We start from the raw sequence: 10,280 nt of genomic DNA on the forward strand, positions 1-10,280 counted from the left end.
GCGGCCATAAGACCCTAATTCAGTCATGTACACAATTTTGGAAATAAGAGCTAAAAGGTGCTGTCCACGCAAGTGGCCATTAAGCCTTTAGAGGTTTTTAACAACTGTGTACCATGTTCCCATGTACCTACATTATTTACTTATGGCATACAGTATTTCTTTACTGAGACACTCCTCAAGTTGCGCTGTTGTTTCTTTGTTTTAACAGACTTTTGTCATCAAAGTGATGTACTAAAAACAGGCTAAGAGACGTGTAAGTAGGTAAAACTCTATCAGTTGATTTTCAACTTCTTCACACAAACATAAACATGTAAATTATAAATAGCTTTTCGGAAAAGCCGGTGTTCTGGCGAGACATGCTCTCCATTGGAATTCATACACCCCTTGCATCTGCGCATGTGCATGAGTCCAAGGAAAGCGGAAATGTAATTGCGAATTTAAGGACTCTTTCACTTGATTACAATCGTTACACTAAAAAACACTATATACTGTATTTGTACAGTGGCACCTCAAAACTTAGTTGCCGTTGCAAATGTCATGGTGAACATTGTACGCTACTCTCAAAACATCTTGTCTTACTCGCTAGCATTAGCTTATTGCTAGAGATTGACTTGAATTTGTTTTCCAAACATGAAAAGGAAAAAAGTGAGTATGAAAGACAGTAGTTGGAAGAAAAAGCAGATGAAATTCATTGAATTAAAGATAAAAATCATCAAAAACAATATCGAGCTTGTCGCCAGCTTGGCGAAGCAATTGGCGCATAGCAGCGCTAGTCTGCACCACACTGAAGCAGAACGAGTCAAATACCTAACAAGAATGTTACAATTATATCCAAACGGCGGACATTCAGCCATGATAATATGAAAAAGCTGCTGTTGGTGTGTTTGAAGAAGAAAAAGCTGGAAGGAGATACTGGAGAAGTCCACTCTCCAAGGTGAATGCTGTCATTATTATTACATTAATTCATACAACTATTGTAGTTCTCGGTAGTTCAGTGGGGCAAAAAAGTATTTAGTCAGCCACCGATTGTGCAAGTTCTCCCACTTAAAATTATGACAGCGGCCTGTAATTTTCATCATAGGTACACTTCAACTGTGAGAGACAGAATGTGAAAAAAAAAATCCAGGAATTCACATTGCAGGAATTTTTAATAATTTACTTGTAAATTATGGTGGAAAAAAACTATTCGGTCAACCATTTTTACCTTCATTTACCAATGTTTACCTACTTCGTACCCACCTTTCCATGTTTACATACTTTTTTACTTTATTTTAAGTATGTGTACTTGTTTTTTCCTTCTTTTACCAATGTTTAGCTACTTTTTGACCTGTTTACCTATGTTATACCTTCCTTTACCTATTTTTTTTTACCTACTTTTTGCCCATGTTTACTGACTTTTTTTAATCTTCTTTTACCTACTTTTTACCTTATTTCACCAATGTTTACTTACTTTTTACCTAGTTTTACATATGATTACCTACTTGGTAACCTTCATTTACCTACAGTATATTTAACTACTTGTTTACACATGTTTACCTTCTTTTTAACCTCCTGTTACCTATGTTTAGCTCCTTTTTGCTTTCTTTAGCTATTTTTACCTTTTTTTTACCCATGGTTACCTACATTTGACCTTCTTTAACCTACAGTGGGGCAAAAAAGTATTTAGTCAGCCACCGATTGTGCAAGTTCTCCCACTTAAAATGATGACAGAGGTCTGTAATTTTCATCATAGATACACTTCAACTGTGAGAGACAGAATGTGAAAAAAAATCCAGGAATTCACATTGTAGGAATTTTAAAGAATTTATTTGTAAATTATGGTGGAAAATAAGTATTCGGTCAACCATTCAAAGCTCTCACAGTAGGTATGGTGTTCTTGGGATGCAACTGAGTATTCTTCTTCCTCCAAACACGACAAGTTGAGTTTACACCAAAAAGTTCTATTTTGGTTTCATCTGACCACATGACATTCTCCCAATTCTCTGCTGTATCATCCATGTATCCTTTTTGGTACTGTGAAGCATGGGGGTGGAAACATCATGCTTTGGGGCTGTTTTTCTGCTAAGGGGACAGGACGATTGATATGTGTTAAGGAAAGAATGAATGGGGCCATGTATCGTGAGATTTTGAGCCAAAACCTCCTTCCATCAGTGAGAGCTTTGAATGGTTGACCAAATACTTATTTTTCACCATAATTTACAACTAAATTCTTTAAAATTTCTACAATGTGAATTCCTGGATTTTTTTTTCACTTTCTGTCTCTCACAGTTGGAATGTACCTATGATGAAAATTACAGACCTCTGTCATAATTTTAAGTGGGAGAACTTGCACAATCGGTGGCTGACTAAATACTTTTTTTGCCCCACTGTACATTCTATCATCTTGTTTTCATACAATATTTCTTATCTAAAAGTTTGTTTTTTATTTTTAAATGCATATTACAAAAAATGTGCTTTTTGAGATGGGGAGCCAACCACCAATTAAAAAAATATATAATCTTATTTAAATGAGAGATGTTGATTAGAAATATAAGTATTTTTGCATTAAGAGCTCCGCCACAGAACCAAATAAACTCGTAAATTAAGGAACTGTAGTTTGTCACTTAACATTCATGTTTCACACAACAAACAATTACACTATGTAATGTACAATTTATTACTTTACGGATTGATGTGAAGGTGTCAAAATTCAAGTGCCACAAGGCCATTGGTTCTTTGCAACAACAACAAAAATGTAACCTAATAATTTAAACCATTTGATTGTTTGTTGTGCAAAACATGTATATTAAATACCCAAATACGAAAAATGTAATGTTATTTAGGGTAACTGTTCCACCTAGTGCAATGCACAATAATGTGTCTGCATCTGATTTATATGATTGCACAGATGCAGGGGAAGTTGGGAGGAATGAATCCCAATGGAGAGCATGTCCCGCCAAAACACTCGCTTTATTTTAGGATGTGTAGAGAAGCCTCTTTTTTTCCCACAAATTTGTCCTGCATTCAGTGGTGGGCGTGTACGAGGGATAGGCTCATCTCGGTGCCAGTTTCGAGGTGAATATCGCATCCGTGACCATGGAGGGTTTTTTTTAAACATTTTCAAACAAGTGAGTTTTATGTTTATAAACACGTACTGTTAAAACATCCGTTTAAAAATAGGGAACCTTTAAATGGCCACGTCAACATTAGAGAAACTATTAATTAAGTATTCATGAGGCTCCTGTCACTTTCCTCCCTCCTCTATTCCACTATAGTATATTAATGGCCAAGCATGTGAGAGAGAAAAGGTTGCAGACATTTGGGAGATAAAGAGAGGGACTTGCTTGTTCTGTCGAGGTCTCTCATGTCACACTCTGCCCTCAAGGCTCTGACCTCTGCCTGGCTGACTGCGAAGCAAACTGGAGACACTCACACGGAGGAGGAGGAAAAGGAGGGAAGAGAACATTCCGCCTGCAAACCTGCACCACAAAAGCAGGAGAGAGAGAGAGAGAGAGAGAGAATAGGATGTTAGAGCAATAGCAGGCAAGAAGCAAACTTGTACATTTGATGTGTTTTTTTCCAGGAGGGAGGAGCTGAGCACAGAGAGGAGAGGAGCAGTGAGAGGAAGGCAAAGGAGAAGAGGTGAGGGATGGATGATAGGAGAGGAGGTTGCGTGGAAATGTAAGTATTCATCTTTCTCATGCTGACAACTTTACATTTTCCCTCGACATTACTTTTTTTTTCCTCCGACCATTATTACCTTTGCTCTCATTCCGTCCATCTGCCACGTTTGGGCGTGCATGCTGTCTCTGCAGGTCATGTTAGAAAAGAGTTAACGGTGCAAGGGAGGATAAGGCCGCTGTCACGCTGAATTAGCATCACAGGAAGAAATACGCGTACAGTGTCTTTAAAACGGGAAGTCCCAGCTTGCTCTCAAACTGAGTTGACTGTACAAAGAGAGGGTTTCTCCAAGCTTATTATTTATTTGGAGGCAACAGTAGCTCATTAGGGCTTGGACCGGGGGACAGGAGGGTCAAAGGCTCACATCCCAAAATAGACTGCACCAGATACGAAAATGGTAATTTTTTACTTTATTTATAGCACGCTTGAGAAAGTTACGTTGAAGAACGTAATTTTTACCTTGGTGAAATTCAACAAAAATGAGCATGGAGAAGCAGAAGTACGTAAACATGAAATCAAGTCAGTGTTTCTTATACCGTCATTTAACTGTGACCCTTTACCAATGAATACACTACACCACTACAAACAGATAAACACATTATAACGGGACTATCTCTGAACAGTTGTTGGCATCGTAACTCCGCTTTTCTCTGCTTATATTTTGCTACAAAAAATTGGCGTACGCTCAAATCAACAAAATGGCGTACGCAAAAAAATATTCAGATATAATAAAGTGTGTGTATGCACTACTCTAAGCACATTTTTTTTTACCTCCCAATCAATGTGAAATTGACCCACACCCACTTAAAAATATAATTATATTATTGAAATTATCCGTGTGCCTGAGTTCCCAGGCAATTCACCCTACAAGCACGTAGGAGGAGTTCCTTTCTGCCGTTTCGAGCGAACAAAAGAGAGTTGAGTGTGTGAGCCTGCGAAACTGTGGACTCCAGAAACCGCACACAGGCTGAAGTAAAAATAAATGGTCAAACATCAGGAAGAAGGTAAAAAAGGAGGGGGACCAGAGCCGAAGTAGTGCTGCAATGATAAGTAAAACTTACCAAGAGGTGGGTGACTCTGATTACCCCCAATATAAATATAATTTGAGTCATTTACGACAAAATGTGTTCATCCAGTAGCCTGCTCACAGCCAGATTAGAGTTTCCTGTGAAAATTAAGTAATCTTTTAAATTCTCACATACCAGCATATTAAAAAGAATACAATTCATTTGACTCTTGTTTGATTACTCAATTTATTATTACAACACAGAAATATAAATATAATTTGTGTAATTTGCGACAAAATGTGTTCACACAGTAGCCCACTCACAGCCAGATTACAGTTTCCTGTGAAAATTATTTAATCTTTTAAATTCACACATGCCAGTGTTTTAAAAAGGATACAAAATATTCTGACTCTTGTTTGATTGCTCAATTTATTATTACAACACAGGAGAGCTTCTTACAGTGAGAGCCACGTAACAAAAATTCGGGCCATACCTCAACCGTCTCCGGTGCCATTGTGTCGCAACCACTGGCTGCTGCTATCCGCTCCATGGCTCCATGCTAGAGACACAGGAACACATTGTGACAGCAACATTTAGCAAAAATGATCGCCTGGATAATTAATAGACGTCCTCACAGATCTAAATATCAATAACAAGTTTTAAATTCATTGACAAAAAAGTAAATTTTTAGTTTTTGCCTCGATTTTAGACATTGTTGAAATTTAATGTTGGCAAAACCCAAATGACCACTTCTGTGTGTTGCCAAAGTATTAACATTTGGTAAAAATGTGCATACAAGAAGCATGAATTTAGGGTAACGCAGCACACATTTTCACGTCTAGTTCACTCTGAATACAGCTCAACTTTACCATTAAAAAGGGCGTATGCCAGGTTTTTGTGCGTACACACGCTTAATACATTGGGACCCTGGTCTGCCAGAGAATAAAAAGACTTAGTTGGAGGAACCCATTTTGCCAACTTAGCGACTTTGTCGATATATTTATCAAGTATTCAGACTCTCGAGATTGTCTTTTTTTTTTTTTTTAAGGTGACCCCTAAAAATTAGATATAAATGTCCTCCATCCATCCATTTCCTACCACTTATTCCCTCCTAGCTAATTTTGCAATCCAGCCCCCCACACCCATTATCTCTGCAACACACAGCCACAAATACATTGTAGTCCTGTAGAAAACACTTCTTTTAAATGGATTAGTCCTTTAAAAGGTATATAAAGAAAACTACACATTCTCCAACAATTTGTGCAATTATATAAATATTTGATGTTTTTACCTCACATATTCAAAACATAGCCCTTAAAGGAATCGTTTGTCAAGCCAGCTCACAAAACACTGAGAAGAAAAAGCAAAAGCACAATTACTAGAAGAATGGCATGAGGGAAAAGTTGTAATATGAAGAGAATAAAAATGTATTTTTGAAAAAAATTTAATACAGAATTATTTCGAATTATTTCGAACATTAAGTATCTTGTCTTTTCAGTCTATTCAATTGAATATAAGTTAAAAAGGATTAGCAGATCATTGTATTCTGTTTTTATTTACGATTTACACAATGTGCCAACTTCACTGGTTTTGGGTTTTGTACATATTGTATAGCATTGTTAGCTTAACTTTAGGGCTAACATGAAGAAAGTTAAATATTACAAACCTAGCCCTTTCTGAAAGCTCCAGTCAGAAGCATTGAAAATTCAACAAAGCATAAATGTTCACATTTTGGGATTATTATTCATTTACTTTAACTTTAAAATTAACATGGTTACTTTCTCGTTGTTTAAGCTAACTCTGCTAAGCCAACCAGCCATCGACTGGTATTTTCTCCCAATAGTCATCACATCTTATCATGATACTCTGGACCCGCAATAGTATACCGTGTTTTCCAGACTAAAAGCGCACTTAAAATCTTTTTTTTTTAATCAAAACTCGATAGTGCGTCTTATAACCCGGTGCGCCTAAAGTATGTAATGATTCTGGTTTTACTTACCAACCTCGAAGCAATTTTATTTGGTTCATGGTGTAATGATAAGTATGACAAGTAGATGACAGTCAAACATAGGAGATACAAGTAGACTGCACTATGATGGCAATATTACCCAAGTAAACAACACCGGAATTTGATATGTTCCATCGAAAATATAGAACATTACGCATGGCGCTCAAAAATCCATCAAAATGTTTTAGTACTACTTGATGTGCTTCAACTTACGAGTAATATTATAGTGTGTGTGTATAAGGTACGACATAGCTGGTGTTTTTTACGCAATATTATGCAAAAGCAACTTTTCTTACCTCTGGTACCTGCTGATCTGTATTTGGGATCTGCATGAATCATGAAAAATTGTGCTCGTCCACCTTTGTAGTCCGTGCGGACACCTTAGTCGATAAACTTCTTCTTTTTCTCCAACCTGTAGTTATGGGACATTCTTCCTCCACTGTTGCCATTTCCAATATCAAGTAGTGTAAAGTTCTTACTGATATCTGTCAGTAAACTCGTCATGAGAGCGCTAAAACATACCGGTGTACTTAGTTTACATTATTCACCCAAGGAACTTTAGTTATTAAAGAGTTCCGGTCGGACGGTTTTTCAAGGCACACATTTCCGGCCTTGTTGTTGTGTCCAGATGAGGACATGCTGCTCCATTCTTGATTTAATAAAGTCTGAATGTCGTCAAAACAGTTAGCTCCATCTTTTGACACTTCTTCCCCTCCCGTCCTTGCACGCTACACCGCTAAAACAAAGATGGCGTGGAAAAGACGCTGCCGAAGGTGAGCCACGTAAAGACGACCGGCCACAAAACGACACATCCTGAAGCGACTGTCAGAAATTGGCTTGAAGAGGATCTTTAAAACATAATCTATGCAACATTTTGACCAAAGAACCATCATTACAAGTTATGTAGACCACAAGGAAGTGTTTTCAATATGCCAAAAAAATATATAATAATATGTGATGAGGTGGAGACTTGTCCACGGTGTACGCCGTCTTCCGTCCGAATGCAGTTGACATAGGCAGCAGCACCCCGTGCCACCCCGAAAGAGACAAGCGGTAGAAAATGGATGGATGGATGACTCATTTAATGTGCTCTATAATCCGGGGCGCCCTATATATTGAAAAAAAATTGAAAAAAATACACCATTTATAGGGAGTGCGCCGGAAAATATGGTACATATGTGATTCATTAAAAAAACTGAACATCAGTGACTTTAAAGTTTGAAGTTTTAAAATAAAGTCCTTGTATTGAACCACATTACATCAAGCAGGTGTATTTTGGCTGGTGGATTCTAAATGTTTTGCAGTTCTTTAGGTGAGATCACTGTTTAATAGGTTGTATTTCTATAGCGCTTTTCTACCTTCAAGGTACTCAAAGCACTTTGACCATACTTCCACATTCACCCATTCACACACATATTCACACACTGATGGAGGGAGCTGCCATGCAAGGCGCTAACCAGCACCCATCAGGAGCAAAGGCGAAGTGTCTTGCTCAGGACACGACGGACGTGACGAGGTTGGTAATAGGTGGGGATTGAACCAGGGACTCTCGGGTTGCGCACGGCCACTCTTCTACTGCGCTACGCCGTGGCAGAGTGGCTGTGTGGATGTGTGGATGTGTGGAAATTATACATCAGCATGAAAGATAGTTTGACATTTTTGGTTTTTACCCCCCATTTTGTACCATCCACAAAAAAAACAGGCTTTATTCTTTTTTTTAGGCAAATCAACTATTAGAACTAAAATCAATAAATCACTGGGAAAAAAAATACAAGTTTTTACAAATTTTGGGGTGTTTTTCTGTTTTTGTTCTGTATAAATGGCACAAACAGAAAAGTGGGGGACAAGAATTCAACTTGGCAATTATCCCGCTTGTAGAGGTAGTATCATGGCTCCTACCAGCCTGTTGATATTAGTCCATCAAGTATTTTATAAGTCACGCAACATTCTTTCAGATAAATGCTGGATCTTATGTCACGACTCTGATGCACCAGATTTTGTGCGATCTCAGTACAAAAGAGACTTACTCTCCAGGCTGGGGCATTTATCATAAAAGTGTGTAAACTCAAGTAGGGAAAAACACATTATAGTATACACTCTCCCTTCAGAGCCATGTGGTCTACAAAAACACGTATTTTCTGGGATAATTGTTTTCTAGTGCTTTTTGCCCTTCCCATACAGGTTAGGACCTAATAGTCAATTTATTTTGCTTTAACCATAACAGAAGTTAGTCAGGTTTAATATTTAAACCATGTCTCTCAAGCTGCTGCAAGCACGGAGTTTCACAATATTTGTTGCTGAGTATTTCCTAGTCAAACATTCTGTGCGGAAAGCAAGCTACTGTTGTGTTGTCCTATAAATCTTTATAATGAAGTGCAGGATGAAATTATTTTTTTGCAAGCACTAGCCTAAATGGTGGAGTCCAAAACGCCGTTGGGCACGCGGGAGCGAGAGAAGGGCAGCCATGTCTGGCAGCTCTCTCACAAACATCTCAAAACCACCTCGACAGCCAGTCAATTTGCAAACGCTCAGAGGGTGTGTTGTGTTTCTTTGTGTCATAGTCTAATGTGCCTTTGTGTGTGTGTGCGTGCGTGCGTGTGTGTGTGTGTGTGTGTGTTTGGTTGCGACACATCCTTAGTCACTCTGATGTGTCATTCTTGCAACATTTTCATGTGCCCCCAGTGCTACTGGACGCCCCAAATGTGTATTTTACACACACTATGTTTTCACACACACTTACAGTGGAGGCCTGCCTATGTGGTTCATATTCACACCCTGGAGATATACATTTTTAATTCAATTGAGATTGATATTTGGTGAATTAGTATCTTCATGCGCCAAATGACATTCTCATCAGTTTTCTCTCATAATAATAGGACTTTATTCCTATAAAATGTTGAGTTTTTGTCTGGCAACAATATGACTTAATTTTCACATTGTTTTGCTTTTTCAAATATTAAATACAACTTAGTGCTTGTACAATGTATTGTTATAAAAAAAATTTTTTTATGGTGATTGTTTGACTTTTTCCTTTAAATAATCTTGCATTTTTCCCTTGAAAAATGGCAAATAAAAGCAAAAATGCTTAAAGCTTAAAAAAAGTTTATATACCATTATTATTTTTGTTATTTATTGTACAAAACCCAAAACCAGTGAAGTTGGCATGTTGTGTAAATCGTAAATAAAAACAGAATACGATGATTTAGTAATCCTTTTCAACCAATATTCAATCGAAAGAGACTTTAAAGACAAGATACTTAACCTTTGTACTGGAAAACTTTGTTATTTTTTGCAAATAATTTGGAATGTGATGCCTACAACATGTTTAAAAAAAGCTGGCACAAGTGACAAAAAAGACTGAGAAAGTTGAGGAACGCTCATCAAACACTTATTTGGAACATCCCACAGGTGAAAAGGCTAATTGGGAACATATGGCTGCCATGATTGTGTATAAGAGCATCTTCCATTAAATGCTCAGTCATTCACAAACAAGGATGGGGGCAGGGTCACCACTTTGCGAACAAATGCCTTAGCGAATTGTTGAACAGTTTAAGAAAAACATTTCTCAACGAGAAATTTAGGGATTTAAATATCTACGGTCCGTA

General features: G+C 37.6%; 1 protein-coding gene across 2 annotated transcripts in view; it reads left to right on the plus strand.

Moving 5' to 3' along the window:
* Nucleotides 1–3,398: 3,398 nt before the first annotated feature.
* LOC133538163 (protein eva-1 homolog A-like) overlaps nucleotides 3,399–10,280 on the plus strand; it is a 22,981-nt gene continuing 16,099 nt past the window's right edge. The window contains exon 1 of one of the 2 annotated variants that reach the window (XM_061879535.1): nucleotides 3,399–3,621. The gene's annotated coding sequence lies outside the window, so the exon portion shown is untranslated. Of the gene's footprint in view, nucleotides 3,661–10,280 lie in introns of both variants that reach the window. The other variant, XM_061879526.1, reaches the window with a different exon arrangement.

This window comes from Nerophis ophidion, linkage group LG02 (assembly GCF_033978795.1).
Source record: "Nerophis ophidion isolate RoL-2023_Sa linkage group LG02, RoL_Noph_v1.0, whole genome shotgun sequence".
NCBI classification, from domain to species: Eukaryota; Metazoa; Chordata; class Actinopteri; order Syngnathiformes; family Syngnathidae; genus Nerophis; species Nerophis ophidion.